Source organism: Equus caballus, chromosome 11, assembly GCF_041296265.1.
Source record: "Equus caballus isolate H_3958 breed thoroughbred chromosome 11, TB-T2T, whole genome shotgun sequence".
In the NCBI taxonomy this organism is placed as follows: domain Eukaryota; kingdom Metazoa; phylum Chordata; class Mammalia; order Perissodactyla; family Equidae; genus Equus; species Equus caballus.
This window is the reverse complement of record NC_091694.1, coordinates 46639061-46661843: the sequence shown is the minus strand read 5'-3', so window position 1 is coordinate 46661843 and position 22783 is coordinate 46639061. Positions and strand designations below refer to the sequence as shown.

At 42.3% G+C, this 22783-nt stretch overlaps 1 long non-coding RNA gene and 1 pseudogene across 1 annotated transcript; both read left to right on the top strand.

Moving 5' to 3' along the window:
- Positions 1-1920: 1920 nt before the first annotated feature.
- OR1D3DP (olfactory receptor family 1 subfamily D member 3D, pseudogene) lies at positions 1921-2862 on the top strand (annotated as a pseudogene).
- A 7355-nt stretch (positions 2863-10217) lies between these two features.
- Positions 10218-16626, top strand: LOC138916304 (uncharacterized). Its single transcript, XR_011423433.1, has 4 exons — positions 10218-10452; positions 11423-11463; positions 11667-13607; positions 15034-16626. It is a non-coding gene; the product is annotated as an uncharacterized lncRNA (long non-coding RNA).
- Positions 16627-22783: the final 6157 nt, after the last annotated feature.

Genomic DNA, 22783 nt, shown 5'->3' with positions numbered 1-22783 from the left:
AAGATACAAAAGCTTAATCTAACTTTTCCCCAAAATTCTTAGACAGTTGTCCCAATGCCGTTATCGCATAATGCAACCTTTACCTGTTATCATAATAATTCACTAAACCCCACATGTTCTTGGCTCTGTTTCTGAAGTTTCTGTCCAGTACTATTGACCTGTTCACTCCAGCACCAGTATCACACTGTTTGAGTCCTTTATCTTTGACAGAGAAACTCTCCCCTTCTTACACTATTTTTTTACATTTCCCCAGATTATTTTCATACTTATTTTTTTAATTGCAGTAACATTGGATTATAACATTATAAAGCTTTCAGATGTACATCATAATATATTTTGAATTCTGTGTAGATTATATCATGTTCACCACCCAAAAGCTAATTATCGTCCATCCCCTCACATGTGAGCCTACTCACCCTTTTGCCCTCCCCACTTTCCGCAATGGTAACCACCAATCCGTTCTCCGTTGCTATGTGTTTGTTTGTCGTTGTTTTTATCTTCTACTTATGAGTGAGATCATTTTTAGATGAAATTTAGTTTCGCTTTTGTTTCCTAAAAGCCATGTTAAAACTTTGACTTTGAATATGTTAATAGTAGAATTTGCACTTTTGCAATATTTCTGCTTTCTATTTGGAAACTTGGTATGTCTATCCATTTATTAAATTTTTACTTTATGCCTCTCCAGAGAATTTGAAGATTCTGCCTGATTCTTGTTAACATATTAATGAATCCATTTGTTTGTTGATAATGTGGATGGGATTGTTTCACACTGGATTTTGACCTTATTATTCCTCATTATGGTTTATATATTATAATAATAGGCAATATTTGTTGAGTGTTCACTACATGCAAGCTCTTTGTGTTATGCAATTTGTTATTTAATTTTATCCACACCTGACCCATTTTTCAAATGAAGAAATGGAGTCTTAAAAGAGTTCAGGTAACTTGAGGTTTCACAACTAGTGAACTCAGGTAACAGGTTTCACAACTAGTATGTGGCAGCACTCAGACTTGAATTCCAGTGTTCTGACAGCAGAGTCTTAATCACTGCACTATGTGACTTATGAGAGCACCGCTAGTTTTTAATCTATTCATTGTGTGACTGGCCACTTTACCAGAATGTCTTTTTATTTCTAATGGCATTTCAGTTGATTACCTTAGGTTTCCTAGATAGATCATCCTATCAGCAAATAACGATAATTTTTTCTTCTCCCTTCCAATATTTTTACTTATTCCTCTTTTGTCCAATTGTACAACATTTCCTATAATGCATACCCCTGTTTTAAATACCCATTTAAAATCTATGCAATGTCAAAATATAGCAGACTAATCTCTAAGTACTTCAAGAATATTGTAAGATGATAGGATTTAAAATAAGACATAGTGGGGCCAGCCTGGTGGCCAGTGGCTAAGTTCGTGTGCTCTGCTTCAGTGGCCTGATGTTCTTGGCTTCCAATCCCAGGCATGGACCTACACACTGCTCATCAGGCCATGATGTGGTGGCATCTCACACACAAAATAGAGAAAGACTGGCACAGATGTTAGCTCAGCGACAATCTTCCTAGATCTTCCTCAAGCAAAAAGAGGAAGACTGGCAACAGGTGATAGCTCAGGGCTAATCTTCCTCACCAAAATAAATAAATTAATTAATTAATTAATTAAAATAAGACATACACATTATTTCTATAATATTGAGTATGCCAGATTAGACATTGCTGGAATGTCTAAGTTGCATAAAGATTTTCCATGTTATGCTTTTCTGTTATTACTTGATCACCTATATTTTTTAAAAATTATAAAATTTAATCTAAGGTATTTTTTAATGCTGAAAAATAGCTGATTTTGCTTATCTGAATGTCCTTACTCCATTGAGTACGCTATAAATGTTTGTTGTTGCCAATATTGCAGAAAGTTGGGGAAATGCATGGAGGAAACCAGAGTGGAGTCTCAGAATTCCTGCTCCTGGGGATCTCAGAGAGTCCTAAAGAGGAGCAGATCTTGTTTTGGATGTTCCTGTCCATGTACCTGGTGACAGTGGTGGGAAATGTGCTCATCATCCTGGCCATTGGGTCTGACTCATGCCTGCACACTCCCATGTATTTATTCTTGGCCAATCTCTCCTTCACCGACCTCTTCTTTGTCACCAACACAATCCCCAAGACATTGGCGAACCTTCAGTCCCAGAACAAAGTCATCTCCTATGCAGGGTGTCTGACACAGCTCTACTTTTTAGTCTGCTTGGTGACTCTGGACAACTTCACCTTGGCCACGATGGCATATGACCGCTATGTAGCCATCTGCCGCCCCCTCCACTATGTAACAGCCATGAGCCCTAGGCTCTGTATTTTGCTCCTCACCTTGTGTTGGGTGTTCTCTGTCCTCTATGGCCTCTTCCTCACCTTCCTCATGACCACGGTGATCTTCTGTGGGTCCCGGAAGATCCACTATATCTTCTGTGAGATGTATGTCCTGCTGAGGCTCGCATGTTCCAACACCCAAGTCATTCACACAGTGCAGATTACTACAGGCTGCTTCATCTTCTTCACCCCCTTAGGCATAATGATCATGTCCTATGTCTGGATTGTCAGAGCCATCCTCCGAATACCCTCAGCCTCTAGCAAGTACAAAGCCTTCTCCACCTGTGCCTCCCATTTGGCTGTGGTCTCCCTCTTCTATGGGACACTTAGTATGGTATATCTGAAGCCCCTCGAAACCCACTCCATTAAGGACTCAGTAGCCACAGTGATGTATGCTGTGGTGACCCCCATGATGAACCCTTTCATCTACAGCCTGAGGAACAAAGACATGCACGGAGCACTGGGAAGACTTCTCCTAGGGAAAGTCTTCCAGAGGTCAACATAAGCACAATTTTGGAAAGGGCATTGAGGTGGAGACTGAGAATTTCCTCTACCATATGCAAGGCATTATCCTGTGGGCCATACAGGAGTGATTAGCACACAGATCCAGCTTAGAATGAGTTTATTGATTTGTGGTAAAGAAAAGACAGGCAAGTGTAACTCAATGTCCCCCAGACTTCACCAGCTTTGGTTATAAATAAGGTCACATTAACAGTAATACTAGATGTTTGCAGAATCAAATCCTTCAACTGCCTGGCCACAGTCCCAGCCTTATCCAGACATATCCAGTTAAAGGCTAGGGAGGTCACTCATGCTCTCTAACAGATATCCACTCATGTACCTGGGCTATGGCCTTCTCTAAGGAGCCTGCTGCCTGTAAGCCATTTATAGAAGACACTTTGTGCTACCCCCACTGCAGGTGTCCTGGGTGAGGCCACCCCGTACCTGATAGGCTGCAAGGTGGAGCTCCCTGCTTCTGTACTGACCCATAGTCCTTCTGGATACAGCCCCTGCTGTCCAGGCAGAAATGGCAAGAAGATTCTTCTCTTTTGCTTTGGGTTGATTTTTAGACCTTGGGCTCCAAAGCAATACTTCCTCTCTTGCCTTTTTCTGGCATTCCTTTTCTCTGAAAGAAGTCAGACCTCTTCCTTGGGAAGTCCATCCTGTCCTTTACTTCCATGGCTCCTCACCTCCATCTCTTCTTCATGGAAAAACTCCATCATTCCCTCTAATTAAACTTTCAAACATATCAACACACACTCACAAACGGCAGCAGTGGTGGAGGCAGTAGACGGGGGTGGGCAGGTAATTGTGAGACCCAAGCTCCACTAGGTTCAACATGCCTTGTGACAATGCAATGAATAGAAAATGAATCGCAACTAATGAGAAGGTGAGTCACTGATTTGTGGCAATTTGAAAGAGGGAGCAATCCTTTACAGAGGAATCAGCAGAGCCAGTATTTAACCTAGACTTTGATGAGTAGAGTTGAATTGATTGATGTTCCTTCAGTCATTCATCAATTCTTTCCATTGATCATGGTTGAATGTCCTTTAGGGGCCTCAACCTGGATTCCAAACGTGAATAAGAAGCTCACAGTCTACTGAGAGAGGAAAAAATTACAGACAATGTAAATGGACCAAACTCATCAATTAAAAGGCAATGTTTGATAGATTGATTAAAAAATTAAATACATGGGGCTGGCCCCGTGGCCGAGTGGTTAAGTTCACGCGCTCCGCTGCAGGAGGCCCAGCGTTTCGTCGGTTCGAATCCTGGGCGCGGACACGGCACTGCTCGTCAGACCATGCTGAGGCAGCGTCCCACATGCCACAACTAGAGGAACCCACAACGAAGAATACACAACTATGTACTGGGGGGCTTTGGGGAGAAAAAGGAAAAAAAAATAAAATAAAAATTTTAAAAAAAAAATTAAATACATGTATTTAAAAGAGACATACTAAAAGAATACATACTTCTTGAAAGCAACAGAAGAGAAATGGGTATATTTGGAAAACACTAATCAAAAGAAAGCTGAATGTAGGTATATTAACAGCAGATAATAGAGTCTTCAGAGCAAAGAGCATTGTTAGGGAAGGAGATTGTTACTACTCAGGGCAAATTTGAGATACACCACAACACTCTAAATCAAGCGAAGTTTAAGCTCTTCAAGTTTCCTCCCCCTTTTCCTGCAGGAACCTGATCCAAGGCCCCTATCTAATTCTTAATTTATGGTTTGTATTATTTTTCTTATACAGGACGCTAAATTATATAACTTCAGGCCCCAAAAATCTTGATCTGCGTTGTCCCTTCTTAAGTCACTAAGATAAAGCAACTTTAAGTATGTGTGTTCCTAAAAAAAACTCTGAAAATATGTGAAGTAAATTTGGTATAACCACAGTGAAAATTTATAGGATCACCATCATGAAAGGAAATTTTGGCAGGCCTCTTGATTATTAGTGGGTCAGATGGACAGAAGAATGGTGAAAATGTGGAGACTGAACAGCATGGTTGATGCGCTTGATCTGGACTTAGGTGCAGTTTACATGCAATGATTAGAAAGAGAATGTTTTTCTTGGGCACACATAGAACATTTGCAGGAATTACTCATGTACTGGACCACACACACACAGAAAGCCTCAACAAATTTCAAGGAATAGATAGGCCGAGCATAGTCTCAGATCACAACTCAATGGGTTTGGGTGTTAATGACAGAAAGGTAAATAGAGAGTTCCAAATTTCTGGACATTGCTAATTCAAGGTTAGAAAAGAAATTAAAGTGGAAACTTGAAACTATCTAGCACTGAGTAATAATAAAGACATTGCCTGTCAAACCTTGTAGGACATGGCAAACACGGTGCTTTGAGGGAAAATTACATTCTTGAGTGATTATATTAGGAAACAGGAGAGCTTCATGTTTTTGAGCAGTGTCCTCTTAGGATTTGGGAACAAACGAACAATGGAATGAGTGCAGGGAAAGCAGAAGGAAGGAGATAAAGAACTTGGGAGTAGAAATCAATAAAAAGTTTAGTTCTTTAAGAAAATAACGAAGTGGACAAACTTCTGGGAAGATTAAACAAGGGAAAAAAGGAAAACACAAACACTACAATAGAAAAAATATGCATAAAACTAAAGACAAAATTGAGATTAGATAGGTTAAAAGAGTATTATTGACATTTATGCCAACAATTTTGAGCATTTGGACAAAATGAATGAATCTCTGGAAAAATGTGACTTGCCAGAGTTGACTCAAAAATAAGTGGAAAAATACAAAGTCCTGTAACTATTAGAAGAATTGAACCAGTGGTTAAAGATATCTCCATCAAGAAAATATCAGATCCCAATGGTTTTACAGGCGAGTTTCAGCAAGTTCTGGATCATCCAATTTTTTTTTCAAATTCTTCCAGATAATGGAAAAAATAATGAAACTTCCCAACTCATTCTGTGAGATCAGTATAGTATCACCTAATACCAAAGGCAGAAAAAAGTGCAAGAAAGAAAAATTGCAGGGGCTAATTTCACTTATGAGCACAGACACAGGAATTCTAAACAAAATACTAGTAAACTGAATACAACAGAGTATTTTCTAAATAATAATAATAATAAATGACTAGTTTGGATTTATCACAGGTATGTAAAGATAATTTGACGCTTTTTAAATCCACAAATGTAATTTGTTATATTGACAGATTAAAAGAAAAAATATGTAGTCATCTTAATAGATGTAGAGAAAGTGTTAGATAAAATTCTAAACAAAAGAATATCTCTGACAAAGCAGTAAAATTATTTTATTAAATTTCAACTCTTGATATATACCTTTTTAAGATTCCGTGTGACGAAGCGGGAAGCTCACATGGAGCTCGCCTGCATCCTGAAGTTCATCGGTTTTCTTGAGAGGCGGTCTTTGTACGACTGAGTCTGAGATGAACTAGCCACTTCATGGAACGCCATTTTTACCCAAAAGAACAATTGACTGATAAACAATGGCTATTCAGACTTGAGTATTTGGCAGATATTGTCTCAAAAACGAATAAAGTGAGCCTATCCCTGTAAAGAAAACAACTGACAGTGTTCTCTGCCAGTAACAATATTTGAGCCCTCAAGCAAATATTAGAATTTTGGAAAATTTTCCATTTGGAAGATATACATAATTCTGTTAACTCAGTGAGCCAATATTTTCCAAATAATCAATGCCTTATGTGACAAATCACCTATGGGTAAAAGATTCATTCAAAATGCAAGATAGACCAATAGATTTTTAACGTTATAGAAGATAAAAAGTTTCCGTTTTGATTTCTTTTCTAACCTTGAATTACCAATGTCCAGAAATTTGGAACTCTCTATTTGCCTTTCTGTCATTAACCCCCAAAAAATAGCCAAGTTTGAAAGCCTAGGAGGGAAAATCACCAGAAGCCAGAAGGGAAAGTGAACTCTCAGCAGTAACGAGTTGTATTGGTGCCCTCTGGGACTACTGAGAACTTCAGGGGATGAGATTTTAACTCCCATCAGCCAGGAGCTGAAGCAGAGGACTCGTGTCAGTGGGATCTAGAACCAGACTTCCTGTATATGAAAAATAAAAGGCTAAGAAATCTCTGCCTCATTCATGAATAGAGCCTGGAAAGTTTCCACCCTCTGACCCACAGTCATAGCTGGAAGTGAACCACCTGTCCTCGAACGTTTCCTATTTCATATCTCTTTATCCCTGTGTATCATGTCTTATTAGGGATCAACACCCATAAAAGAACGAGGGAAGAAGCTTGATTGGGCAGAGGAGGCAGTCAAATTGCAAGCAAGCCAAACAAAGCATTGGCCCACCCAGCAGGGAGATCTGGAGTGAATGTTGATCATCAGAGTTGTCCCTCATCAGCCCCAAATGGACAGTCTTTAAACCACCGCCTGGCTCAGTCACCAGGTATGGACTACCCTGGGAAGGGTGTGTCCTCAGGCAAGAAGGCTCTATGCGGTTAAGGCAAGTCCTCAAGGAGCTGACAGCTGGAGGCTCGCTGCTGACTGCCGCACTCCTCACAGCTGGACACAAAGCCTGTCCTTGAAGGGGGATCTGAGCAGTGCATCTCCAATTTTTCATAGACATGTAGAGGCAATGTCATCGAGGGTCCCCAATAGCTAGTTACAGAGCTCACGTTTTATTCCATGGGCAATGAATAGCCCATGAAAACTTTCAAGCACGGGCATGACATGCCCAGTTGTGTGTTAAGTGACAGTTTCAGTAATGGTTGTGAAACTGAAGGTAGAAGAATGAAAACAGAGACCAGTTAGGAGACTACCAAATTGTCCCCAGTGAAAGGAAGAACTTGCACAGGGTACTAACAGAAGTATACAGGAGTGGCTGGATCAGAGAAGAATTTAGAAGGTTAAATTTTGAGGGAACCAAGCCAAGACTGTGTACTTTTGGAAGGTAAGTCAGGGTTCAAAAGCAGAAACTCTCAGCATCTACCCTCACCCCTTACCAGCTGCATTCAGCTGATTAAAGGCATCCCTCTGCATTTGTTCACCAGTTTCCCCAGTATCTAGGGCACTGCCTTGTACATGGTAGATGCTCGATAAATATTTACCAAATGAATTGATGTGTGAGACGACAGAGACTCCAAGTCAACTGACAGAAGATGTGACCACCACTTCCTGGTCACTTTAATCTTCAGAAACCTTATCAAATTGGAGTCTATACATACACACAACCAGCCAAGGTGAAATTCAGAACAATGAGAGGGCTGACACAGTAGCATAACCTAGTTTGGGCTTAACAGCAGCTGAGAAATGAATGGACGTGAACCCTCTCATGCAGCAGATCCAGTGGAATAAAACAACCTGTAATTTTCAATGGAGCACAGGCCGTTTTCTTTCATTCCAAGGCCATTGGGCACACTCCCCAGGCTGCCATCCCTCCACCATCAGGCATGCTACCCACTTACCTCTGGACCAAAAGCCTCTTCTTGGCCTAAGCATCACACACGCACACACAGATTTCAGACCTTAGCTCTCAGGAGAATGACTAGAAGTGCATATTCTGAGCACCCCAAGGCAAGTACCTAAGATGCCATTTGATTGGAAAATAAAAAGCATAACTCCATTTTAATTAATCCATAATATTACATATGAAGTCCCCACGGACTTGTTTTTTAATTGGCTTTTTAATCGGTTTGCTTGCAAAAGCAAACAATGTAAATGTGCATAAAATTAAAAGTAAGGAGTCTGTATACATAAACGCTTATTTGCGTGAACTGTTGGGAAGGATACTCAAGAAACTTAGAAGTTCCCTCTGGATATGGGAACAGAGACATCAGAGTAGGAGAGAGACTTACTTTTCACTAATTACTCATTTGTGCAGCTAATATTTTTTCCATATAATATGTATTACTTCAAGAATACATACATTGTCCAAAGTAAAATAAAAAATAACTCTGCACCCTCCACCCCCCATATCCACTTTGACATACTAAGAGTAATCCACTGTTAATAGTTTCGATGTGTATCCTTTCAGATATTCATCCTTTTTCTCCATATATTTTTCTGCCCCAACAATGTGTCTGTGTCTACGTATGAGATTGTGGAATAAACTACTTAAAATTACCCAGACATAGCAATAAGGCTCTGTGTTATCTTTGTGGTTCAGAGTTCAGAGGAACAGAACAGTGACCCAGCGGGACAGTCAGCAATGCTGCTGGAGGCACTTTTGCCACGTTGCGAATGTGGCAGTGCCCACTGCAACTAGCACCATGCCTCACCAGCAAGCCCACATGACTAGACCACTGACTGCCTCTGTACCCGGTACCAATCCCAGGCTGGCTTATGGACAGAGCATCTTCTGTATTCAGTTTTCTTGTTGAGCAAGGATCCCCACAGTTCCCATTTTAGTGTGTGTCCCTTCAGCCTATCTCTATTTGCCTATTCAGCAGGACCCAGCTCTGGGCCTCTGCAGGGAGGCTGCGTCAACCTCTCCCGGTACAGAAGCAACCAGTGCCCGGTTCTCAGCAGCTTCCTGAAAACCTGGAGCGTCTGTGTCTGTCGGAGCGGGGCGGGGGAGCGCTACAGCTTTATCCACTAGCCACTATAGGCGCTCGTGCCTCAGGCCTACAGTTTCCAAGGATTAATAGAATGATTGAGTCTTGAAAAAAATATGCATTATTGTCTCCAAAATACTACAACGGGAAAATTAAAATTACTAAATATTTACTTCAATGTCTGTAAAAACTAACACATCAACTTGTCAACAGCAACTCAAACCTTCTAGAGTCACCTGACCAGTTCCGTTCACTGTGGGGTGGAGGTGCATGAATGTGTTCGATTTTACATGGGGTCATGCCTCCAACAGCGGGCACCGAAGGGGTGTGGGGCGCCGGCTGGGAGAGCCCGGAAGGGCTGCCTCCCGCCCGCCCAGCTCCGCGGAGCAGGGTAGGTGCTGCCCACAGGGGCCTTCTCCCTCCCCATTCGGGACTCTACCCCGGGCCCCCGTTCGGCCGGGACAGAGCATCCAGACCGCTAGCCCAAGGAAAGACTCCGTTTCCCCCGCTCCTGTCGTTTTCTACGGGGGAAGGGTCGGCCGAGCCCGGAGCTCCCCCCAGGACCAGCCGTCTCCTGAGCTCGTCCAGCCCCGTGGCTGGGGTCTAAGACAAAGGGAATTAGGGAAGGAAAACGGCCAGTACAAGTACTACGGGGAACCCCCGAGACCCCCAAGGCGAGGGTACCAGGCGCGGGGCAGCAGCCAATGGGAAGCCTGAGGGGCGGGCCTCCTGTTGGATTGACCAATGGAAGGCCCTGTTAAAGCCGGGCCGACAGCCAATAGGGAGGCCTGAAAGGCGGGACTCCCGCAGAACCAGCTAATGAAAAGCCCGGAGAGGTCGGCCCTCTAATTACCTCCCCGACCTCCGCTGAGCGTCTCCCGCTGGTTCCGCAGGGTGCGAGCGCCATCCAGTGGCGGCCTGGCAGCGATCTACAGCTTCGTTATTAGGAACTTAAAGTAAAATCCGGCTGTTCTAACCTTCCTAGAGTTCCCCAAGGTCAGGAGAAAGGATGGCCCTGCGACCCTCCCCGCCCACCGGGGAGCAAAATAGTCCGGGACCCTCCTACCCCGCCTTAGAACTGAGTGAGTCCTTCCCTCGACCGCCAGGCGCCCGCTCTCAGCCGTACCCGGGCTCCCTCGTTTGTGAGGGCGTTTGGTGCAAGGATTCTAAGTTAAATACTAGCAGATAGAGTCCAAATTACGTTAAAAGAACAATGCACAATGACAGTGATCAATGAGATCGTTAGGCGAGAAAAAGCATTTGATAAAATTTAACATCAATTACTGAGTTTAAAAACAAAAATGAAACTCTCGGTAAACTAGGAATTCAAAGAAACGTTAATAAAGACTCAGAAAACCACAGCGAATCTCACACTATGTGAAAAGCATTCCTATTAACGTCGACTCAAAAAAAAAAAACTTAAGCCTACTATTAAAGTCAAGACGGATACAAACACCCCTGCTTTCACGGATTTCACTTAATGTTTTGGAGAGCCTGACCAAGCTGTAAGACCTTAGAGGGAGTGGTTAAAATCGGAAAGAAAAAAAAGACAAAATATCATTATTTCAGGTGAAATGATTTTTATTTGAAAATCCAGAAAAGTTCGCTAAAAACTAGAGGATTCAGTAAGGCGTCTGGAAGAAAGATGTATTTGTGTGTACAATGTATTGTGTGTGGGTATACAAAAAGAGGGAAAGAAATAAAAGGAAAGAAGACTATAGCTTTCCTATATGCTAGCATCAAAGACTTAAAAGATGTGGAGGAAAAGATCTTGTTCACTAAAAGAGGGGAGGCAAAAATTTTGTTATATGGAGATGATATGATTGTATACTTGGAAACATAAAGAGGGTCAATTGAAAACTATTAGTAACAGTGAGAGGATAGCGTAATTTGGCTGGATACAAAATCAATGTACAAAATTAATAGCATTTCCATTTACAAAGAACCTGGTAGAAAATATAATAGGAATAAAAGAAGCCCATGTATAATAGCGGCAAAAAGGGAAAATAACTAGGAATAAATTTAACAAGAAGTATTCATTTTCTTCCACAGGCCACTGAGGTACATAAAAGAAAACTTGAAATCGTCGAAAGGTATACCCTGTTTGTGGATAGGAGGTTCGATATTAAAGATGTTAAATCTCCCCAAATTAAATTATATCTTTAATGTGATCCTAATAAAAATTCCAAAAAGGTTTTTGAGAACTACAAAACTTTATCTTAAATTTATGCGGAATTATAAACTTGCAGTAAAATCAAAGGAATAACTTAAAATTTCCCTAACCTTATTGTCACAGATATCAAGGTTGAAAAGTTCACAGTGTCCAAAGCAATGAAAACAATTTATTTGAAAACTCACAACAAGACATGGCATCAAGAAATTTCATATCAACTGTATATGCAGATTGTAAACGCTTCCAGAAAAGAAATATAATCAACTATAAAAACTCAAGAATCAGAATGGTTATTCTGGTTGCTAGAAGACAGTGGAGCAATGCCTTCAAAATTCTGTGGAAATAAATATTTTCAACTCAGAATTTCCAGCCAAACTAGTAATTTAGTGAAGAGGTGGAATAGAGACATTTTCAGACTTGAGAAGACTCAAGAAGTTTGTCTCTCATTCTTTCATAAGAAGCTACAGGGGGACCAGTCCCGGCAAAATCAGAAAGTAAATCGAGACCAAGGAGTTCATGGGATCCAGAAAATCAGAGAATTAACCCAGGAGAGCAGCAAACAGAAGTCCCAGGATAATAGTTGTACAGGTCAGCCCAGAAAGCAGCCGGGACAATGGGAGCAAAAAGACAAAGGGCTCCCAGCTAGGGAAAAAGCAAAGTCAGTAGAACTTCAGGAAAGAAATAAGTCTATGCCTATGAGAAAGTGGGCAAGTTAAAACTGAGGTAACTCTTCTTCCTGGGGAAACATAAAGCTGCACAAGAAAGGAAATGAAATTCTACTTAACTTTATAGGGAGCAAAATGTATATCATTATAATGACTAGTACACCTTGATGGCTCTTATAACTGAAACTGCTGATATTTAAGGAAGAATAAGATCGGGGGAGGTTGAGAGAACTGATTCTATATCTTCCTGTCCTAAGAGGAAGACAATAAATATGACTAAAATTGATCAATCAATAAATAGCAGTATAATCATATTATCAAACAATGTGACGGTAACAACCGGGGGGAAATGCTTAAGGAGGTAAAAGTGACTGCCTCTGGGTAGCAAAACCCGGAGTGGGGAAGGGCGATGTCACATCACTATTTTTTGTTTAAAACCTCCTTGTACTATCTAAATTCTTGAAATATGATTAATTTATCTTAATTTAAATAATGATGTAAAGAATAACCAGGAAAAAAATTGGGGAAATCAGAGAAATACAGGGAGGAGAGTCCAGCCCTGTGAGATATTTTTAAATATTATGAAGTTACAGTAAGTTAAATAATTGGGACTAGCACAGAATAATGCAAGACTGTTCAGATATGGACCTATGTATGGAAATTTAATAAATGACAAAGATGACATTTCTAATCAATGAGGAAACATTGGGATATTCAATAAATAGTGCTTTGGAAACTGACTAGAAATCTAGAGAAAAACAAGTGAATCTCTACCTCACTTTACCCTTTATGTCAAATTCCAGATGAAACAAAGATTTAATTTGTTTAAAAAAATAAAACCGTAAAAGTTTAAGAAGAACACATGGGGGGAAAAAGGAAATTTGTAATCTTAGATTAAGGAAAGCCTTTATAAATTAGCCACTAAATCATGAAACCACGAAAAAAGATTGATTTGGCAGTTGCTGCTGGTTGCCGCCCTACTATCCTTTCTCCTCTTCTTCCTAACTAATAAAGGCTGATTTTGATGGTGGAAGGGAATGAACCATGTGCCAAAAAAATCATACTCATCTTTCTAGATTCCCTTGTACTCAGGGGTAGCCATGTGACACAATTCCGATCAATGAGATATAAGCAGAAATAGTGATTTCTGAGAAAGCTTTTCTTCCCTGATACAAACCCAACCTCTTTAATCTTTGCCCTTTTCAATCTGGAATGGAGATGTGAGGACTGGAGGTGCAGCAGCTATTTAGCAACCACGTGGTGACCAATAAGGTGATGAAGACTGCATGGTAAGGAAGCAGAAAAATGGAGAAAACCTGGTTCCCTGATGGCATCACTGAGCTCGTGAACTGCCTACCTCCAGACTTCATGTTTGTTAAAAGACAACTTTCAAAATAAGGTAAAATCATGCTTCTCATACAGCATAAAAATGAACGTGTATTAACTTTATTTAATGCATCAATGAGGACACTGCCAAGATGTTACAATGCAAAGAACAGACACATTTTTAGATCACGAATATTTAAATGAACATATAAACAGAGGCAAACTGGTTTGTCCATGGGGGTGGGGCACAGTAGGGGAGAGTTGTCCCTCTCCTGGACATAATGCATTTTCATATCTATAGAGAGACTAGAATTATTTTGCTCTGCTATCAGTTATCTGAAACCTACAGAGTTGTAAAATAACCCCCCTAGAGTTAGAATTGGATAGGTGTGCTCAAGACGGTGCAGTTTCCATTTAGGCACAAAACTTTCCCTACATGTTGCATGAAATGAATATTCTCCCATCTGTTCGAGCGATTGTTAGTTGGCTTTTTATTTCCAGTAGCTGAATAGTGTCTTAGCTGATGCAGCTGATAAATTTGACTACAGAAAAAAAACTCTATACAGCGTAAAATAGCATAAAAAGCCAAAAGACAACAACAAACTGAAGTAATATTTCCAACATGAATGACAAAGGACTAATTTCCTTAATATTTAAAAACCAAACCAGTAAGAAAAAGACTAATGACCCAATAGAAAATGGCAAAGGGCATTAACAATTCACAGAAAAAGAGATGCAAATACCTTTCAAACATAGGGAAGATGTTCTAGCACATTCATGAGTTTTGAAAAAATGTAAATTAAAACTACAATGGAATAGTATATTTCACCTATCAGATAGGCAAGAATGTAAAAGTTTGTTGAGCGTGAGGGAAATAAGGTATTTTCATACATTCTTGTAGAGGGGTAAATTAATATAGCTTGTGTGAAGGACAGCTTGGCATAACTTATAAAATTCAAAATGCACATTTCTCTTGCCACAATAATTCCACTTCTAGGCATTTATCCTGTAGATATACTGTCTTGTACACACAAAGACATATGTAGAAGAATGTTCTTTGTAGCACAGCTTGCAGTTGCAAAAGACTGGTCAAATACCACTCATACATCCGTAAAATGGAATACTATGCAACCATTTAAATAATGGGGTAACGTAATAATATTAAAAGTCAGGAGGAAGGGTTTCCTTTTCTCCACATTCTTGCCAAGACTTGTTATCTTTGTCCTTTTTATAATAGCCATCCTAACAGGTGTGAGGTGATATCTCATTGTGGTTTTGATTTGCATTTCCCTCACGATTACTGATGTTGAGCACCTTTTCATGTACCTGTTGACTATTTGTCACTATTCTTCTGAGAAATGCCTATTCAGATCCTTTGCTCATTTTTTAATTGGGTTATTTTGGTTTTTGCTATTGAGTTATATGAGTTCTTTATGTATTTTGGATATTAACCCACATATCAGATAAGTGACTTGCAAATATTATCTCCCATTCCATAGGTTCCCTGTTGGCTCTGTTGATTGTTTCCTTTGCTGCACAGAAGCTTTTTAGTTTGATGTCATCCCGTTTATTTTTACTTTTGTTGTCTGTGCTTTTGGTGTCTTATCCAAAAAATCATTGCCAAGACCAAGCTTTTTCCTTGTGTTTTCTTCTAGGAGTTTTAAGGTTTCAGGTCTTATATTTTAATCTAATCTATTTTTAGTTTATTTTTTATATGATTTGAGATAAAGGTTCAATTTCATTCATGGTTGTTAGGAATGTAAATTGATACAGCCATTATGGAAAACAGTATGGAACATCCTCAAAAATTAAAAATAGAGCTACCATATGATCTAGCAATCCCACTTCTGGGTATCTATCCAAAGTAACGAAATCAGAATCTCAAAAAGATATCCGTGCTCCCGTGTTCACTGCAGTATGATTCACAATAGCCAAGATTTGGAAACAATCTAAATGTCCATCAATAGATGAATGGAAAAAGAGAATGTGGTATATAGACAATGGAATATTGTTAAGCCTTAAAAAAGTAGGAAGCTCTGCCATTTGCAACAACGTGGATGAACCTGGAAGACATTATGCTAAGGGAAATGTCAGACACAGAAGGACCAATGCTGCAGAATCTCACTTACATGTCGAATCTAAAATAGTAGAACTCGTAAAAGCAGAGATAGAATGGTGATTGCAAAGGGATGGGGAGAGGATTAATGGGGTGATATTGATCAAAGGGTACAAAGTTTCAGTTATGCAAGATAAGTTCTAGAGATCTAATGTACAGCATAGTGATATAGTTAACTCCTATACTGTATATCTGAAATTTTCTAAGAGAGTGAATCTTAAATATTCTCACCAAAAAGAAGGAGGAGAAGGAAGAGGGGGAGAAAATGGTAACTATGTGAGGCGATGGATACTTTATTTAGCTTGATTGTGGTGATCATTTCACAACATATACATATATTAAAACATCAAGTTGTATACCTTAAATATATACAATTCTTATTTGTCAATTTTACGTTAAAGCTGGTTTTTTTAAGTCAGTTGGAAAAAGGTCAGTAAGAACCTTTGCAATGTCACTCTTGCTCCAGCATCATTATTAATTTTTCCATGTTCATTAAATGGTCAGGGATTTTTAGGTTATCAGCATATCCCTTTTGTCTTTAATAAACAGAGTTCTATAGTGGATACCTATTGGGAAACTGCTCAGCTCACAATGACCCTTTAACTGTCCTCATCACCCACAGGATTATTTGTGGCAGCCACTTGCGCCAACCTCCTGGCTATAATTGATTGGAGAAGAAGGTTATCACCTGACCTTCATAGGCCAATCAGATTTTCCCTCATAGGACTCTGAATAGAACTAAATACTGGCCCTGGACTGACTCTTAAATGAAAGAGATGTGGACTTGTATGTTATAGAAAGGCTTTTTACCAGAGAAGTAGAAAGCTGGTCTGTCAGTCTGAGTCCAATCAGGAGAGAGAAACCACACAGTAACTTGAACAGAGACGATTTAATAAAAAGAATTATTAACTGTAACGCAGGATTAGAGAATGATGGTTTGACTAGTAAGAAGTGAAGAGAACTCTAAAGAGTACAGGAATAGTAGAAATAAGGAGCAGCCACCCCTAGGGCTGAGACATGGTGCCCGAGGAAGCAGCACCTCCCAGGACTAAGATCCAGACCTTGGTGGCCTCAGGTCCCTGCATGGAAAAAGAAAAGAAGTCACTGTGGTTCCGCATGAGTGGACCTTGCTGGAAATCCACCCTCCGTTCTCAGAGAGGTGTCTCTCTGGAAGCACAATGCTATAGAACTACCTGGACATGCAGCGGTTAGAGGAGGTCATCGAGAGGATGGGACCACCAGGTGACCCTCCAGCTGGACCTAGCCAATCAGAGGCTCCTCATGCCCTCCCCGTCCTTGGACCCTGCATCCCACCGGCCTTCCCCACACTAGAAGCTCCGTCAAGGACACACTCTTGAGAGAGTAATGTATTGTCGAGACCATCTGGACTGTATACGTGACTGAAGCCAGTTAAAGCCTCTAAATAAACTTTTAAGATTCTGGCAGGCAGATGCAGAGATCCAATTGTCTCGCGGCTGCCCAAGACAAGCCTCGTAAGTAAGTTCCTTTGCTTATTAAACCTGCCAGCTACCCATCTGGAGTGGTCTGCTTCTTTCTTCAGTCTCTCCTTGCCCTTTGTGTTTGGGAGCCAGTTTCAGATTTCACCTAGGAAACTCTGGAGGTTGTAAACCAACAGAGTGCAAGAAGAGGCTGTTGCCAGGAGAAGCCTCTGGCCACCGGGTGCTGCTGGCTGTCTTGCCCTGCAGGAGCTGGGCACTGGAGAAGCTGTGGCACTGCAGGAATCTGGTGCTGGAAGAGCTGCCCAGGCTTCCAGAGCCAGACGTGAAGCCCACACATGCGCCTGGGCTCCAAGAGTTTACAGAGTGAACCTTAAGAGCTTGTCAAGCAAACACAGGAGAGCCAGAAGCAAAACCCTTCCTCCTGCAATGTCTCTCTTGCACCCTCTGCTGACAAAGCTTCACGTCGTGCCAGCTGGCAAAGGCAACGTTTAAAGGACCCGGGTCCATTTCACAGTCTAGGCAGTGAAGGGGAAACGGCGTGCTGAGACCAGCTCAGTTGGTCTTCAGGGAGAGAATAAAGCTAAACAAAAACCACGACAGAGCCATAAGGAAAAGACCCAACAATGCAATAGAAAGGGAAAAAATACAGAGAAGCAGAGAGAAAAGCAGAAGCGAGAGATAAGGCAAGAGGCCTGACCACCTTTGCTGTCCTTCCTGTGACCCAGCTGCATCCTGTCCTTTGATTCTAGGAGACACTTCTCTTTTTAATAAATGCCTCCTCTTTGTCAGCTGAAACTAGCTTGAGCTGGTTTTCAACCCTGCGACAAAGTCATCCCAATCAGTACAGGCTGGCAATAATAAGTCACTGAATTAATATTTGGGATAATAATTTTATCATTGCTGAGACCTTGTAATGGGTTATAATTGTTTGGATCTGCTGAAATTTTATCCTTTCCAGATTTTGGAAACTCTCTTCCTTCATGGAAAATTCTATAATGAAAAAAGTTAAAATTCTTTTCCATTATATTCACTATTACACTCTAAGTGGTGCAGCTGGATTTCATCTGGGCCTCATCTCTGGACTTCTCCTCAGATTTCTTATTAGTGATAAGTTCTCGTAAAACCTACCAATTGCTATTTTAGAGCTAGGCTATAATGACTTCCTTGTTTGTCTTGCAGGGGATTAGTAAACTCATCCGATCCATTAATTTGAGCAAATTTTCGCCGTCTTTCTCATAAAGTGTCTGCACCTTTCCATAACACAGTCTCGCTTCTGTCTCATCACTCATTTGTATCATGTTTTCACATGGAACTGTTGATGTTGCAATGTGTTCTTATTCTTTTCTCGGGGCTGTTTCTGTTTACCGTTCCACTTGATGGCGTTAATTCATCAGCCACATTCTTTAACTGCTGTAGTTACTGGATTATTTTGCCTTTCACATCATTAGTGACAGGGTACACTTCACCCATGGGTGTGATCTTCAGCTCTTTCCAGCAGATCTGTTTTGTTCCTAGGTTGCTGGTAGGTTTCTGCAGTCTCACATCTTTCATCTGATAATTTGTTTTGGTTTGGAAAAAGAGGCTCTAACTATATTTTAATTTTTAATTTTAATTTAATTTCCAATTCTCAGTATCTGATTTTTCTTTTCACCAGATTCCTTCTATCTGTTTCACGTGTGATGCTCATCTCCTCTCCCACTGTTTCTTATTATAGGAGGCCCTCGTTCATGCAGCCATAATCCATTTGCATTTTAAATTACTCCTTACAAGCTTCATGTTTTATGAATATTTCTCTATTCTGTTCTCTCTAGCAATTTCCTTTCATTTTCCTGAAAGATCTTGTGTCTTGCTGGGACACACAATTCTCCCACATTTGTGACCGTGATGATGACAATCCCCTTGGGTGGGAGACTGGCATCTCTCAACCCCCCTGAACCCTCACTGTTCCCCACCTTTTCCTCATTGGACCCGGACTACTGTAACAGGAGAGAGGCTTACACAGAGACTGCACACCGGCTCAGTGGTTTCCGAAGTGAAAGACCATATCGGAACCCCTCATATGCTTGTTAAAAAATGCAGATTCCTGGGCCCTACCCAGCCCAGATGAATTCTAATCTCTGGAATGGTGCCTGAAAGATGCATTTTAACAATCTCTCCAGGTGATTTTTTTGCACCCTGAAGCTGAACTGCTAGAGAAGAAGGCCTCTCCAGATGGGAGCAGTATCCTGTTCTAGGGGCGGGGTGGGGAGGCACTTGTCTAAAGTTGAGGACAACCTTCTACAAAGTTTCTGCAGCCTCTGAGGCTTCCAGCAGCAATCATCTCTGCCTGAAGAAATAGAGACTTAAAGTCCCCTTCCAAGGATCGCTGCCCTTAGGTGTCATAACTGTCTCTCTCATAACTATGTCAGGCTTCCTCTCTGGACCTTAACCCTGGTTCCCATAACCAGCGCCTGCCATGGGAGCACAAGGGGCACCATGACATGTTTGACGACAGATGTTTGAATGGGCCATAGTAGTAACCCACCAAATTCACATTTCAAATTCAGAGAACCATTGGAGACAGCTATGGAGTCCCACTAGACTTCCAGAGAGGCACCATTTCATCAGAAGCAGCATTAAAACCACTCCAGGGCCAGTTGGGTGGCGCAGCGGTTAAGTTCGCACGTTCTGCTTCTCGGCAGCCTGGGGTTCATTGGTTCGGATCCCAGGTGTGGACATGGCACCACTTGGCACGCCATGCTGTGGTAGGCGTCCCACATATAAAGTAGAGGAAGGTGAGCACGGATGTTAGCTCAGGGCCAGGCTTCCTCAGCAAAAAAGAGGAGGACTGGCAGTAGTTAGCTCAGGGCTAATCTTCCTCAAAAAAAAAAAAAAAGACCCAACACTCCACCCCATTCCCAGGCAATAGGAGGACTAGCTCCCTGAAGAAGGGAGAGCATCTGACTTGTCCTACAAGATTGAGGGTCCTCCAAACACATCCCCTAGTGGGTCATGGTATGGTGACTGTCTCTTGCCTTAACACTGTCAAGACCACCTGTTGCTGCTAGGGTCTGGGGAAGGAGAAGGTAAATGCAGAGTGAAGAGATGGAGTGCTAGCATATGGCACAGGCAGCAGACACTGCTACCCACTAGGGTGGTGAGGATAAGAGAACATCCTGAGGGTTGAGTGGACACCAAGGAGGTGGCTAGGCTTGAATTTCTTGTACCATTAACCAAAAGCTGCAAGGTAGGCTTCTTGGAGCAGGAGCTGAGGAAGGGGTAGAAAAGGGTCCAGCCTGAGCCCATCTCTCATGGCAGGGAACTTGTGACCAAACAGCAGCATTTGAATACCTGCCAAGCAAAGGAACCAATGGAGGGTTGGTATCAGGCAGAGATGCAGAGAGAACCAAGAGAAAGGGGCCTTCAGTCTCCCCCGACGTTAGGGCCTAATCACAAATGGAGGATACATTGTAACCAACCAAAATTGGGGCAAGTTCGTATGGCAGCCATGAGGAGGTGCCTCTCAGGTCTCCAATTGCAGGGGGCATTAATTAAGCAATGACCTCAGTTGCTGCACTCTGAAATCCTGTCACTGTGTTCCACAACTCACACCAAAAGCAGGCCTCCCACAGGCTGCTCCCACACTATGACTGGGTGTGGCAGGGATAGTAATTTTAGGCTCATTCTTGGGATATGCGGGACTCCTCTGGTGGGCGATTTGGGCTAGGAGGACTCCCCAACAGCCTTGCTAAATTCTTCTTAGAACTGGACTGACATCAAAGATGCCTCCACCCCGCCTCCCTTCCTCCCATCTCTCCCTCACTGGAGTCAGACCTGCATCACAGTCTGACAGCTCTTCAGCCTTCTCCAGCTCCCTCCCCATTTTCTCTCACAGGCCTTTTCTCTAATGAATTTCTTACTCCTGTCTTGGTGTCTGCTTCCCAGAGCAACCGGACTAATTCAGCGCTCTTTCAAAGGTGGTCTCAAAGTGAAGGGTCTCTGATGCCTCTCCTCCTGCCTCCAATACTGATGGGGAGGTGCAGAGAGGAGGGGCATGGGCATGAGGACAGACAAGCCACCTGTCAAAGAAGACTTGCACCAGACAGAGTTCAACAGGCAAGAAAGACTTTATTCAAGACTGTTATAATAGGGGAGAGAGATGTGAGCTCAACTCCAAATATAACAGGGACAAGTGGGGATTTCTAGCCAGTGGACAGGGTGATGGCCTGACTGGAGGGAAAATTACTAAGAGCACCTTGGCTGGATATCAAGGGGTAGGGGCGATTCTTGATAAACTGGTTTAGCAGAATTCTTCGCTAAAACTAGGCTGGGCAGGCTAAAGACAGGCCAAGGATGACCTAGTTGAAAAGAGGGCTCAGAAGAACCTAAGATTTGGTGAAGAAAAGAGCCTTGTCACACCCTATGCCAAGACACTGGACCCACCAGGCCAGCCTGCCCCAGGAGGTTGGTGGGGGGTCTTTGAATTGAATGTTAACTGAAGTTTAAAACAAGCACAACTGAGCCTGATCTGAAATGAGACTGTTTTGTTAGGTGATAGCTCCTCCAAAGTTGGAGAATTGGACTGCAATATCATTATTGGAGCCAGCTACCCAGAAGGCAAAGAAGGGTTGGTCAGAGCAGAGCTGGTAGCACCAATGGACACAGCAGGCATTCAAAAAACAAGATTGGAGGGGCCGGCCCGGTGGCACAGCGGTTAAGTTCGCACGTTCCGCTTCTTGGCGGCCCGGGGTTCGCTGGTTCGGATCCCGGGTGCGGACATGGCACTGCTTGGCAGCCATGCTGTGGTAGGCGTCCCACATATAAAGTAGAGGAAGATGGGCACGGATGTTAGCTCAGAGCCAGGCTTCCTCAGCAAAAAGAGGAGGACTGGCAGTAGTTAGCTGAGGGCTAATCTTCCTCAAAAAAAAAAAAAAAACAAGATTGGAGGAAAACTTGAGCACGGCCTGAGCAGGCTCCTCAGGAAAGCCTTTCTCCATGTGGCAGGCAGAATAATGGCCCCCAAGATGTCCAATGACTGCTGTGAGCTGCCGGATGCTGAGGCAGGGGAAATAGGTTTCAGGAATCCTAAGATCCCCCCTCCATCTGGTGGGGGGAACACCTGAGCAAAGAAGTTAGACTGAAGGTGAGCTTGCAGGGCCCGAGGAGGGTCTGAGTAACTGGCCCACCTGAATGTCACTCATGCCTCCTACAGCACTTTCCCACACAGACAGGAAATGGTCAACCTCCACAGCAGCTCCAGGGTGCAGTGCTCTCCCAGCTTCTGGGAAGAAGCCTTAATCCCAGGAAGCAGTCAAATCATGAGGTACCAACAGGCACGGGGCGTTTGTGTGAAAGATGCACCTTCACTCGCCGCTGTGGGGACCCAACAGATGGAATCTAAAACTCTGAGAAATAGGAAGCATCAAACCGCAGGCTCAGGTGAGGCACCACAGAGCAAGGATGTGATGAGAGCAGCCCAGGAAGCTGCAGATATGGGTTCCAGGACAGCAGCCCCAAGCTGGGCAGGGAAACCAAAGAGAGCTAGAATGCACTTTCCCAGGTGCACTCCTGTGCATCCAGAACCCCACAGTCTGAAACTGACTATATTGAGGCCAACATATCTATGTAAAGCTACATCAAATTTGGATTCCAAACCGAAATTTGAAACTGATTCTTTAAGTGAAATGGAGATAA